The sequence below is a fragment of the Leopardus geoffroyi genome (genome assembly GCF_018350155.1).
Source record: "Leopardus geoffroyi isolate Oge1 chromosome D3 unlocalized genomic scaffold, O.geoffroyi_Oge1_pat1.0 chrD3_random_Un_scaffold_63, whole genome shotgun sequence".
NCBI classification, from domain to species: Eukaryota; Metazoa; Chordata; class Mammalia; order Carnivora; family Felidae; genus Leopardus; species Leopardus geoffroyi.
In genome coordinates, this window is record NW_025543566.1 from 43,040 (window position 1) to 57,123 (window position 14,084).

The 14,084-nt window shown below is 50.2% G+C and overlaps 1 pseudogene; it reads right to left on the reverse strand.

The window, feature by feature from the left end:
- Positions 1-558: 558 nt before the first annotated feature.
- On the reverse strand, positions 559-677 carry LOC123595701 (annotated as a pseudogene).
- Positions 678-14,084: the final 13,407 nt, after the last annotated feature.

The following is a 14,084-nucleotide window of genomic DNA, read 5'->3' on the forward strand; positions in this document are numbered from 1 at the left end:
GGCTCAGATTCAGGAACCATGAGATCATGACCTGAGCTGAAGTTGGGTGCTTAACTGACTGAGCCACCCAGGTACCCCAAGGGTGAATTTTTTCATATATATATTTATATTTATTAAATTTATATATTTATTAAATTATTTTGTCTACATTTATAAGTGACATGCAATTAAAGACAGTCAGACCCCTCCGTGCGGGTGGGGTGCCGGTGTGGGTGGTGTGTCAGGAAAGGTGCACAGCTGGGGCGTGGCTTCCAGATGGTGCAGTGGGATTTGGCCTGGTGCGGGGAGCTGGGAGCATGCTCCTTGTCAAGTGCCCTGGGGTTGAGGGCTGGGGGGGCGGGGCGGGGCCAGGCGGGGCCAGGCCAGGCCAGGCCAGGCCAGGCCGCTTTGAGGATCCCTGAGGGGCTGAGGGAGCAGTGGCTGGGGTGTGTTTGGCCCCAGGAGCCGCGCTCCCCGGGGAGAGAGGGACACACGGAGGGAGGGGGGAGGGGCGGCGGGCGCCTAAGAGAGGTCAAGGAGGTCAGAGGCAAAAGAAAAAGGCACAGGGCAAGAGGCAAAAGCCTACAGCACCCGGTATTCCCAGGCGGTCTCCCATCCAAGTACTAACCAGGCCCGACCCTGCTTAGCTTCCTAGATCAGAAGAGATCTGGCGCGTTCAGGGTGGTATGGCCTTAGACTCCAGCGGCTGCCGCTGGGCGCCTCAAGAGCCTGCTCCACGCGTCCCAAGCCCAGCGGCTGCCGCGCTTCACCCATGCACGCGCCTTCCTGCCTGCCTGCCTGCTTGCCTGGCTGCCGCCGCCCTCCGCCGCGCGCGCGGGCGGGTGGCGGAGGCGGCGCCAGAGGACCCTGGCAACGCGCTGTGGCCCAAGCCCCGGCCTTCACCGATCCCGGGATTCTTGAAGGCTGCTCCCGGCTTGGCCCCACGCCCGCCTCCGCTTCCAACCGGCACCGCACCGCACCGCACCGCACCGCACGGCACGGCACCACGTCGGGCCGCTCACTGGGAAGAGGGTGGAAGCCAGCGTGGGGCACCTGGCGGGCCGTGCCTTCCGGGCCCCCACCACTGGGTTCTCAGCGCCTCCTCCCCAGCCCCAGGGCAAGCGCAACCAGCACCCCACGCTCCCCCCGCCCCCGGCCTTTCCCTACCGCCCGCCCCACCTGGTGCAAACCCACCCCGGAGCCCCCAGCGCCCCCAGACAACACCACCAGCCCCGAGTCCGCTGCCCTAGCTGGGCCTCCTGAAATGCCAGGGGACCTGGGGATGAGGGCTCGAGGGAGGGAAGAGGTCCAGGACCCAGGGAGCCCAGGCCTGTGGCGGATGCGGAGTCTGGGGTCGCGCTGCCCCTCCAGCCCGCTCCTAGGGTCTTGTATCCACCCACCCAGCCCCCACCCTCCAGCCCCCAGGGGCCAGCCTCCGGTTCCGCCCACACCGCACCACCACCCCCCCCTCCCCCGGAGCGGGTGCTGGTTTGGGTGGTGTGTCAGGAAAGGTGCAAAGCTGGGCTGTGGCTTCCAGTGGCTGCAGTGGGATTTGGCCGGGTACCCGGAGTTGGGTGCGCGCCCCTTTCAAGTGCCATGGGGTGTGCGGGCTTGGGGGTGGGGGGGGCGGCGAGGCGGGGCGGGGCCAACCAGGCACAGCAGCCTTGCTGGCCCGGGAGGCTCTGAGGGAGCAGTGGCTGGGGTGTGTTTGGCCCCAGCAGCGGCCCTCCCTGGGGAGACAGGGACACAGGCAGGGAGGGGGGAGGGGCCGCGGGCGCCAAAGGAGAGGGGAAGGAGGCCAAAGGCTTAAAAGGCAAAAGCCTACAGCACCCGGTATTCCCAGGCCGTCTCCCATCCAAGTGCTAACCAGGCCCGACCCTGCTTAGCTTCCCAGAGAAGACAGGGTCGGGCGCGTTCAGGCCACTAAGGCCTAAGAGGCCAGTGGCTGCCGCTGGGCGCTTCAAGAGCTTGCTCCACGCGTCCCAAGCCAAGCGGGTGCCACGTTTCACCCATGCACGCGCCTGCCTGCCTGCCTGCCTGCCTGCCAGCCTGCCTGCCACCCTGCTGCCGCCCTCCGAGCGGGCCCCGGGCCCGGGCGGATGGCAGAGGCCGCACAAGAGGACCCTGGCAACGCGCTGTGGCGCAAGCCCGGGCGTTCTCCAAACCCGGGACTCTTGCAGGCTGCTCCTGGCTTGGCCCCACGCCCGCCTCCGCTTCCATCCTGAACCGCACCGCAAGGCACCTCGCAGCCCCGCACCACACCACGCTGGGCCGCTCACTGGGAAGTCGGTGGAGCCAGCTTGGGGCATCAGGCCGCTCCTGCCTTCCGGGCCCGCCCCACCAGGTTCTCAGGGCCTCCTCCCCAGCCCTAGGGCCAGCGCAGCCAGCCACCAGGCCCTTCCCTCCGGTCTGCCTCACCTGGTGCAAACCCACCCCGGAGCCCCCAGGCCAGGAGTGCATGAAATATACGCAGATAGTAGGCTATTAGAGCATTTCCTATCCGGAAAACCTACTCTAACAAGATAAAACGTATCATTTTGCACACAGAAACTGACCGTAGTAGGTACATGGTGCCATTTGCAGTCAAGAGAAAGGCAAACACCTTCAATGCAATCCCCATCATAATTGTGCCACCATTCTTTTCAAAGCTAGAACAAATAATGTTAACATGTGTATGGAAGCACAAAAGACCCCGAATATACAAAGTAATATTCAACAAGAAAACCAAAGCAGGAGGCATCACAGTCCCAGAATGTAGCCTCTGCTACAAACCTGTTATCATCAAGACAGTGTGTATGGGCACACAAACAGACACATAGGATAATGGAACAGAACAGAGAACCCAGATTCAGACCCACAAATGTATGGCCCGGCCCACTAATCTTCCACAAAGCACGAAAGAGTATCCAATGGAGAAAAACCAGACTCTTTAACCACTGGTGCTGGGAGAACTGGACAGCAACATGCAGAAGAATGAAACTAGATCACTTTCTTACAGCATACACAAAAATGGACTCAAAGTGGAGAAAGGACCTGAATGTGAGACACGAAACCTTTAAAACCCGAGAGGAGAAAGCAGGACGGAACCTCTCCGACCTCAGCTGTGGCAATTTCTTACGTGACACGTCTCCAGAGGCGAGGGAATTAAAAGCGAAAATGAACTATTGGGACCCTATCAAGATAAACACCCTCTGCACTGCAAAGGAAACAAGCAACAAAACAAAAAGACAACAGATGAAATGGGAAAAGGTATTTGCAATTGACGTATCAGACACAGGGCTAGTATCCAAACACCTATAAAGAACTCACCAAACGCCACACCTGAAAACAAATAATCGGGTGATGAAATGGGCACAAGACACGAATAGGTACTTTTCGAAAGAAGACATCCAGATGACCAAGAGACATATGACAAGATACTCAGCGTCACTCCTCATCAGAGAAATACAAACCTAAACCACACTGAGATTCCACTTCACATCGGTCAGAGTGGCAGAAATGAACAAATCAGGACAAAACAGATGCTGAAGAGGATAGGAGAAACAGGAAGCCTCTTGCATTGTTGGTGGGAAGAAAAACTGGTGCAGCCGCTCTGGAAACAGTGTGGAGGTTCCTCACTACGTTAAAAATAGATCTACCCTATGACGCAGCAATAGCACTGCTAGAATTCAGGGGATTCAGGAGTGCTGATGCACAGGGGACTCGTACCCCAATGTTTATAGCAGCGTTTTCAACAATAGCCACATGCTGGAAAGAGCCTAAATGCCCGTCGATGGACAAATGGATACGGAAGATGAGGTTTCTATATACAATGGAATACTACTTGGCAATGAGAAAAGATGAGATCTGGCCATTTGTAGCAACGTGGAAGGAAGTGCAGGGTGTTCTGCCAAGTGAAATGAGTCAGGCAGAGAAAGACAGATACCATATGTTTTCATGCATACGTGGATCCTGAGAAACTTCACAGGAGACCAGAGGGGAGGGGAAAGGGGGAAACGAGTTGCGGAGAGGGAAGGAGGCATACCATAAGGGACTCTTAAATACTGAGAACGAACTGAGGGTTGATGGGGGGTGGGGGAGAGGGGAAAGTGGGTGATGGCCATTGAGGAGGGCACCTGTGGGGATGAGCACTGGGTGTTGAATGGAAACCAATTTGATGATAAATTATATGGAATACAAGAAAAAAGAAAAGATGCTCAAAGTCACTCCTCATCAGGGGACTACGAATCAAAACCACACTGAGATGCCACCTCACACGGATCAGAGTGTGCCTGTGGGCGGGCAGTCAGCACTGCTGCTTTGCTGGGACACAGTGTGTCCTCCAAAAGCGACAAGGGGTGGGGGGGTTTGCGCTTTGGGAAACATGGACAATCAGGAGCAGCGAGGCTGCAACGTAGCCCAGGGTGTCCCGAAGCTGGCCCAAACGTGGCCCATCAACGGCATCGGGGCTCTTACAGGCTCCCGAGCCCCCGTCGGTGGCCGAGGAGGGGGGTGGGGGAGGGGCTTGGCAAGAGCACAGACTTGGGTTATGATTGCACGGAGGCCCGCCCATGCATATTTTTGGGGGTGGTTTTGGCTTCTTGGCTACTTTTCTAGAGCAGTTTCAGCAAATGTGACAGGAAGCTCCAGAGATTTCACACACATACCTGCCCTTACTGAGGCCCAGCCTCTCCCCTGAGCAGGTATCCGAAACCCCCACCAGGGCGAGGCCTTTGTCACAGCCCCAAACCTGTGCTGATGTGTGTCCATCGCCCAAGGTCCGCAGCTGAGATCGGGTTCGCCTCTGACGTTGTAACCCAGTGCGTCTGGGCGGGTGCGTGTTGAGGATTCTCTGCCGGTGCAGCGTCCCACCCGGTAGTCTTTCCTCCCTGACGCAGTGGGTTCCGTTGGTGCTGGCGCCACAGAGCATTTGCCAGGCGGAGAGGTGGGCGGGAGGCCGGCAGGTTCTTGAAGGCGGCGGGAGCCCGCATGCGCTGTGGAGGGCGAGGGCGGTGCTCTTCTGAGCCTCCGGCTTCTCCCTTGCTAGAAGTCTTCCACCTACGAGGATGTCGCCCTGGGGCCCCTGTTTCTCCCAAGACCGTCCCGTTCGAGGCAGGTGAGTTCTGGTGGACCCGGCGCCGCTCGGACTCCCGCAGAGGCCGCAGTGCCAGCCGTGAGAGGCCGGGTGGTTCGGGGCGCCCTGGTTCTGCTCACTTGGGGGACAGCGTTTGGCCCCCCTCGGGAGGAAGGCCGGCCTGTCCGTGTGGACGCCCGCAGGCTCCCGGGAGTCGTGGTGGCCGCTCTGTGGCGGTGGGGTGTGGGGGGGGGCGCCTCCCGTGGCAGTGCTGGCTTAACCGCTCGGCAGGCGGTAAGGGCCCTTCTCCCTGCCGGTAGTGGCTTCTGGGAGGTTCTCCGGGTGCCCGCCTCAGCCGCGGCTGTCGTGTAAGGAGGAGTGTGCCGCCCGCCCTCGCAGAGGCTGTCGGAGACCTTCCCGCCTTGTCCGTCCCCTGACCCCGCACAGGCTGCACACGTTCTGTCCCCCGAGGCGGCTGCCACGAACAAAGGCCGCCTTAGGCCCTTGCGTCCTGTGGGCCAGGCCCTAGAGAGTTTGGTGAGCTGGGGAAACCCTATAGAAATTGGGAAGTTGATGAGAAGAAGGGGAGAGTGTCCTTTGTTCCCTGGGTCAGTGTTTCTCAGACTCGGTGGTGTCGGGACACTTGGACATCAGGGGATTATTGAGGGCCCCAGAGAGCCTTCGAGTGTGGGGGTTGTGTCTCTTGATCTCTACTGTGGTGAGGTTGAACCGAGAATTGAAGCGGGCGCCTGGGTGGCTCTCTGTGTTAAGGGTCCGACTCTGGCTCAGGTGGCGATCTCACAGTTGATGGTTTAGAGCCCCATGTGGGGCTCTGTGCTGCCAGCTGCCAGCCTGGACTTGTGTCAGATTCTCTGTGTCCATCTCCCTCTTCCCCTCCCCTCACGTGCCCTGTGTCTCTCTCTCAAAAACAAACATTAAGGAAACCAAGCCAAATCCGAGCATCTCAGATGTGATGCATCCACTTAAAGACAATAAATTAGTACAGATTAACGTACTCATACCTTTCATGCAAAAAATACGTACATTTTCAGAACAACACCGTGTAGAAGCGTGGCATTGGCGTTGGCATTGGCATTGGCTTAGGGCAAGATCTTTATTCTTCTTTGTCCCAGCTGTTCTGTGTTCTTTTGGTCTCTAGCCTTCCTTTAGAAGTAGGAGGGAGTTTTTAATTGTACACTGATCTGTTAGGTAGTTGGAATATATCTATTTCTAGAGGCAGGTGCATTTTAAACTGACCCCTGCCTGATTCAGGACTTGTACTGCTTCCCAGACACTGCTCTCTCCTTTTGTCTTTTCTTTGCTTTAAGATTTATTTGTATTTTGAGAGAGACATAATACAATCGGGTGAGGGGCAGAGCAGAAAGGGAGACACAGAAGCTGAAGCAGGCTCCAGGCTCTGAGTCATCAGCACAGAGTCTGACGCGGGTCTCCAACTCACAAACCGTGAGATCGCGACCTGAGCCAAAGTCGGACACTCAACTGACTGAGCTACCCAGGCGCCCCTGCTCTTTTCTTTGACACTTGAACCACACTGAACTCCTCTTCACCTTTTGTTGGCTCATATTTTTAAGTCTTAGATGGATTTTGGCGTTGTTGTCATTGTTTCGTGCACTTAATGCTTGTGAAGGTTTGTTCTCATAGTTACCCTTTCTGTTGTGACGTTGTTCTGCAAGCCTTGTTTTTTCATATTTCTTTCAGAGACTACATTTCTTTTCTGCAACAAGCTGCTTTAATATTGATTTTAGTTTGTGTCTGTAGTTGATGTGTCGTCATGGTTTGTGTGTGTGTGTGTGTGTGTGTGTTGTTTTTGTTTGTTGTTTCTGTTTTTATTTTTGTTTTTGCTTCTGTTTTGCCTGAAAAACATCTTTACTTTGCCTTCACTGTGAAGAATGTTTCTGTTAGGTAAAGACTTCCAGGTTGGTGGCTATTTTAGTTCACCTTTCATACATGCCAATCCATCATCTGGCTTCATTTGCTTTTCTTGAAGAGTCAGCTGGTAGTGTTGTTGTTGTTGTCCCATGGAAGGCGGTATCTTTGTCCTCTCGTGACTGTTAACATCTTTTTGCCTCGGGTGTTCTTTGTGGAGTCACTCTCATGGTTCTTTTATCAGTTTTGATTCTTATCTTTGTAGCGAAGTGGTACTACCCATTCTGTGTTTCCTCTACTTTGTGGGTTCCTATTGGACCTTTGTACCATATCTTCTGTGTCTTTTGGGCTTCTGTATTTTCTGGACGTTTTCTCTGTGTATGGTCTAGATATATTTTTACCTACCTATCTTTCAGTTCACTGAGTCTATTCACCTGTGTCTAGTCTGATGTGAAACCCACAGACTGAGTTCTTAATGCCATTGACAAGATTTTTTAGTCTTTTAATTATGTTAGAGAGCTAGACAGACTGGGAGCAAGGGAAGAACAGAGAGAGAGGGAGACACAGATGCCGAAGCAGGCTCTAGGCTCTGCACTGTCAGCACAGAGCCCAACGCGGGGCTCAAACTCCCGAATCACGAGATCATGACCTGAGCTGAAGTCAGATGCTTAACCAACTGAGCCACCCAGGCACCTGGAGATCTTAAGTTTAGCTCTGATAATTTGCAGTTTGAGAATCTGTTTTGAGTCTCTGAAAATTTCCCATTTGTCAAGAATGGTTTTTGGACAGTTGACTTTTGCATCCAATAACTCCAGTCTATGTGTCTCCTCTTGGTCTGTTTCTCTTCTTTCTTCTTTGGGTCGTTATGATGTAAAACCTGTTGTTTTTTTTATGTTTATCTATTTATTTTGAGGGAGAAAGAAAGTGAGAGCAGGGGTGGGGGTAGAGGACGGGGGAGAGAGAGACACTGTTGAGGAGAGGCTCTTTTCTGTCAGTAGAGAGCCCAACACAGGGCTCAAACTCACAATCGTGAGCCGAAACCAAGTGTTGGTCACTTAAACGAGTAGACTGAGCTATCCAGGTGCCTCTCTTTTTTTGTTTGCTTGTTTGTTTCTTTCCTTTTCTTATTAAAAGAATTTTTTTGTTAATATTATTTACTTTTGAGAGAGAGAGAGAGAGAGAGAGAGACAAAACTTGAGCAGGGGAGGGGGAGACAAAGTGGGAGACACAGAATCCAAAGCAGGCTCCAGGCTCTTCACTGTCACCACAGAGCCCGATGCGGGACTCAAACTATAAAGCGTCAGATCATGACATGAACCAAAGTGGGATGCTTCCCCGACTGAGCCACCCAGGCATTCCTTTCATTTCCTGGCCTTGCCTTGCCTTGCCTTGCCTTGCCTTGCCTTGCCTTTCCCTTCCTTTCCTTTCCTTTCGTTTCCTTTCATTTCCTTGCCTTTCCTTTCCCTTCATTTCGTTTCCTTTTCATTTTTTTCTTTTCTTTTCTTTTCTTTCCTTTTTTCTTCTTTTTTCTTTTCTTTTCTGTCTTTTTTTTGTCTTGTCTTATCTTGTCTTTTCATTTCTTCTTTGTTTTTATTTTTCTGCTGGACTGTATGGAGAAGCATAGAGGCTCTTCGTGTGGTTGTATTCCTTCAGCATTTCATCCCACACACCCCGAGTGCGGCGGTTATTGGGCCCACTCAGGCGTGAGTGAGTTGAGACTGGGGCTCAGTCTTTGTAAGGTGCAGTGTGAGCTGGGCTCACGCTGTCCCCCACTCCCGTGTAGACCTCCAGGCTCTCCATTTGGAGGCCTGGAGTGTTTCCGAGGACCCGTTCTTGATGGTAGGTCCCAAAGCCCAGTTATTTTGTCCACAGCACAATGACATGATGGAAGGGTCAGCTTCTCAGGCAGTGCTTGCCGAGTGCCGGGCTCATTTTCTGTGCCTCCCTGTGCTGTCCAGAGCTCGGTTAGCTGCGACTTTCTGCTGGCCTTTCTGTTAGGTTTCCTTTGCAGCTCGTTGGTATATTGCCTCCAATCCCTGAGGAAATTCAGAATCCTCACATGTCTTGAGGGAGAGAGAGGACTCTGAACATTAGAGTTGGCTCAGCGGGCTTCCCTTTTGTTGGGGTCTCAGTCCTTCCAGTGGTGACTGCCTCGGGGTCTCCTTGATGCCTTCAAACATGCTTCAAATTGAACTCATCTTTCCTAGTTCATGATGTGTTGATTAACAGGCTACTCACATGTATAAGAGCAAGCCAGGGAAGACTGAGAAGTCGTAGTAAACATTTTGGTCATCAGCATTTGTTACAGGAGAAAACGAAACCCAGTAGTCCTTGCCTAGTACCCGTCGTTCTTCTAAAATGACCATCCAGTTTGCCCACGCTCAGCCAGCGTCCATGGGGTGGTGATGGTGTCAGCCTCCCAGCTCCCTATCCCCCACTGCCATGGCCGCCCTCCTCCCCTGTCAGGTGCCTGCCCAGGGCAGGCTTTGTGATGACGGGCTGGCTATGGCAGGGCAACGAGATGAAGTGGATCGCTTAAGTGACAGTTATTCTGGGAGTGTTTGATCGGTGTGGTTTGTTTTCTAATTTTCGTAATGTTTATTTACTATTTAGAGAGACAGAGAGTGTGGCCAGGGGAGGGGCAGACAGAGGGAGAGCCAGAATCTGAAGCAGGCTGGGGGCGGGATGCCCCTCAAGCGTACAGGGTAGCCCCCCCAAAAAGGGCTTCTGTGTTGGTGCACCCGAATCATCTGCAGAGACACAACCACCCACCCTTGTTGAGCCCTTTTGTGACTCTGCCCCATTGTGGTCGCCAGGCTCTGGCTGCTGTGCTCCTCGGAGACGGTGGTGGAGGCACATCTGAGAAGAGTGTATCTGGACGAGCGAAGGGGTTAGGAGGAAATGTCGCTTACTTGTGCACTGTGCTTCCGGAAGGGCCTTTTCCGGAGAGGTCGCTGGGGAGCTGAGGCTGACCGAGCACTCTCCCAGCAGTCTGACTCCGAGGCCAAAGGCTGGGGTCAAGGAGGAGCTTGGCTTTGTTGTGAGCGATGGAAGCGGAAGCGGAGCCAGGTGAGGCACCGGGCAGCTGGTGTTGGGACAGAACCTACCCCGTAAGGAGTTGGGTTTTCAGATAAGGGCCTGGGGTCGTTGTGTCCTCAGGGGGAAGGACCGGCATGATGTTGTGGAATTTTTTATGTTTATTTATTTTTTTCAACATATGAAATTTATTGTCAAATTGCTTTCCATACAACACCCAGTGCTCATCCCAAAAGGTGCCCTCCTCATTACCCATCACCCACCCTCCCCTCCCTCCCACCCCCCATCAACCCCGTTTGTTCTCAGTTTTTAAGAGGCTCTTATGCTTTGGCTCTCTCCCACTCTAACCTCCTTTTTTTTTTTTTTTTTTTTTTCTTCCTGTCCCCCATGGGTTTCTCTTAAGTTTCTCAGGATCCACCTAAGAGTGAAACCATATGGTATCTGTCTTTCTCTGTATGGCTTATTTCACTTAGCATCACACTCTCCAGTTCCATCCATGTTGCTACAAAGGGCCATATTTCATTCTTTCTCATTGCCAGGTAGTACTCCATTGTGTATATAAACCACAATTTCTTTATCCATTCATCAGTTGATGGACATTTAGGCTCTTTCCATCATTTGGCTATTGTTGAGAGTGCTGCTATAAACATTGGGGTACAAGTGCCCCTATGCATCAGTACTCCTGTATCCCTTGGGTAAATTCCTAGCAGTGCTATTGCTGGGTCCTAGGGTAGGTGTATTTTTAATTTTTTGAGGAACCTCCACACTGTTTTCCAGAGTGGCTGCACCAATTTGCATTCCCACCAACAGTGCAAGAGAGTTCCCGTTTCTCCACATCCTCTCCAGCATCTATAGTCTCTTGATTTGTTCATTTTGGCCACTCTGACTGGCGTGAGGTGATATCTGAGTGTGGTTTTGATTTGTATTTCCCTGATGAGGAGCGACGTTGAGCATCTTTACATGTGCCTGTTGGCCATCCGGATGTCTTCTTTAGAGAAGTGTCTGTTCATGTTTTCTGCCCATTTGTTCACTGGGTTATTTGTTTTTTGGGTGTGGAGTTTGGTGAGCGCTTTATAGATTTTGGATACTAGCCCTTTGTCCGATATGTCATTTGCAAATATCTTTTCCCATTCCGTTGTTTGCCTTTTAGTTTTGTTGGTTGTTTCCTTTGCTGTGCAGAAGCTTTTTATCTTCATAAGGCCCCAGTAATTCATTTTTGCTTTTCATTCCCTCACCTTTGGGGATGTGTCGAGTAAGAGATAGCTACGGCTGAGGTCAGAGAGGTCTTTTCCTGCTTTCTCCTCTAGGGTTTTGATGGTTTCCTGTCTCACATTCAGGTCCTTTATCCATTTTGAGTTTATTTTTGTGAATGGTGTGAGAAAGTGGTCTAGTTTCAACCTTCTGCATGTTGCTGTCCAGTTCTCCCAGCACCATTTGTTAAAGAGACTGTCTTTTTTCCATTGGATGTTCTTCCCTGCTTTGTCAAAGATGAGTTGGCCATACATCTGTGGGTCTAGTTCTGGGGTTTCTTTTCTATCCCATTGGTCTATGTGTCTGTTTTTGTGCCAGTACCATGCTGTCTTCATGATGACAGCTTTGTAGTTGAGGCTAAAGTCTGGGATTGTGATGCCTCCTGCTCTGGTCTTCTTCTTCAAAATTACTTTGGCCATTCGGGGCCTTTTGTGGTTCCATATGAATTTTAGGATTGCTTGTTCTAGTTTCGAGAAGAATGCTGCTGCAATTTTCATTGGGATTGCATTGAATGTGTAGATAGCTTTGGGTAGTATTGACACTTTGACAATATTTATTCTTCCAATCCATGAGCACGGAATGTCTTTCCATTTCTTCATATCTTCTTCAATTACCTTCATAAGCTTTCTATAGTTTTCAGCATACAGATCTTTTACATCTTTGGTTAGAGTTATTCCTAGGTATTTTATGCTTCTTGGTGCAATTGTGAATGGGATCAGCTTCTTTATTTGTCTTTCCGTTGCTTCATTGTTAGTGTATAAGAATGCAACTGATTTCTGTACATTGATTTTGCATCCTGCAACTTTGCCGAATTCAGGTATCAGTCCTAGCAGACTTTTGGGGGAGTCTATCAGATTTTCCATGTATAGTATCATGTCATCTGCACAAAGGGAAAGCTTGACTTCATCTTTGCCAATTTGGATGCCTTTGATTTCCTTTTGTTGTCTGATTGCTGATGCTAGAACTTCCAACACTATGTTAAACAACAGCGTTGAGAGTGGGCATCCCCGTCGCGTTCCCGATCTCAGGGAAAAAGCTCTCAGTTTTTCCCCATTGAGGATGATGTTAGCTGTGGGCTTTTCATAAATGGCTTTTATGATCTTTAAGTATGTTCCTTCTATCCCGACTTTCTCCAGGGTTTTTATTAGGAAAGGGTGCTGAATTTTGTCAAAGGCCTTTTCTGCATCGATTGACAGGCTCATATGGTTCTTATCTTTTCTTTCCTTACTGTGATGTATCACGTTGATTGATTTGCGAATGTTGAACCAGCCCTGCATCCCAGGAATGAATCCCACTTAATCATGGTGGGTAATTCTTTTTATATGCTGTTGAATTCGATTTGCTAGTATCTTATTGAGAATTCTTGCATCCATCTTCATCAGGGATATTGGCCTGTAGCTCTCTTTTTTTACTGGGTCTCTGTCTGGTTTAGGAATCAAAGTAATACTGGCTTCATAGAATGAGTCTGGAAGTTTTCCTTCCCTTTCTATTTCTTGGCATAGCTTGAGAAGGATAGGTATTATCTCTGCTTTAAACGTCTGGTAGAACTCCCCTGGGAAGCCATCTGGTCCTGGACTCTTATTTGTTGGGAGATTTTTGATAACCGATTCAATTTCTTCGCTGGTGATGGGTCTGCTCAAGCTTTCTCTTTCCTCCTGATTGAGTTTTGGAAGAGTGTGCGTGTTTAGGAATTTGTCCATTTGTTCTAGGTTGTCCAATGTGTTGGCATATAAGTTTTCATAGTATTCCCTGAGAATTGTTTGTATCTCTGAGGGATTGGTTGTAATAATTCCATTTTCATTCATGATTTTATCTATTTGGGTCATCTCCCTTTTCTTTGTGAGAAGCCTGGCTAGAGGTTTGTCAATTTTGTTTATCTTTTCAAAAAACCAACTCTTGGTTTCGTTGATCTGCTCTACAGTTTTTTTTAGATTCTGTATTGTTTATTTCTGCTCTGATCTTTCTTATTTCTCCTCTTCTGCTGGGTTTAGGCTGCCTTTGCTGTTCTGCTTCTATTTCCTTTAGGTGTGCTGTTAGATTTTGTATTTGGGATTTCTCTTGTTTCTGGAGATAGGCCTGGATCGCAACGTATTTTCCTCTCAGGACTGCCTTCGCTGCATCCCAAAGCGTTTGGATTGTTGTATTTTCTTTTTCGTTTGTTTCCGTATATTTGTCAATTTCTTCTCCAATTGCCTGGTCGACCCACTCATTCTTTAGTAGGGTGTTCTTTAACCTCCATGCTTTGGGAGGTTTTCCAGACTTTTTCCTGTGGTTCATTTCAAGCTTCATAGCCTTGTGGTCTGACAGCATGCATGGTACAATTTCAATTCTTGTATACTTATGAAGGGCTGTTTTGTGACCCAGTATATGACGTATCTTGGAGAAAGTTCCATGTGCACTCGAGAAGAAAGTATATTCTGTTGCTTTGGGATGCAGAGTTCTAAATAGATGTGTCAAGTCCATCTGATCCAATGTATCGTTCAGGGCCCTTGTTTCTTTATTGACCGTGTGTCTAGATGATCTATCCATTTCTGTAAGTGGAGTGTTAAAGTCCCCTGCAATGACCACATTCTTATCAATAAGGTTGCTCATGTTTATGAGGAATTGTTTTCTATATTTGGGGGCTCCTGTATTCGGCGCATAGACATTTATAATTGTTAGCTCTTCCTGATGGATAGGCCCTGTAATTATTATAAAATGCCCTTCTTCATCTCTTGTTACAGCCTTTGATTGAAAGTCTAGTTTGTCTGATATAAGTATGGATACTCCAGCTTTCTTTTGGCTTCCAGTAGCATGATAAATAGTTCTCCATCCCCTCACTCTCAATCTAAAGGTGTCCTCAGGGCTAAAATGAGTCTCTTGTAGACAGCACATAGAT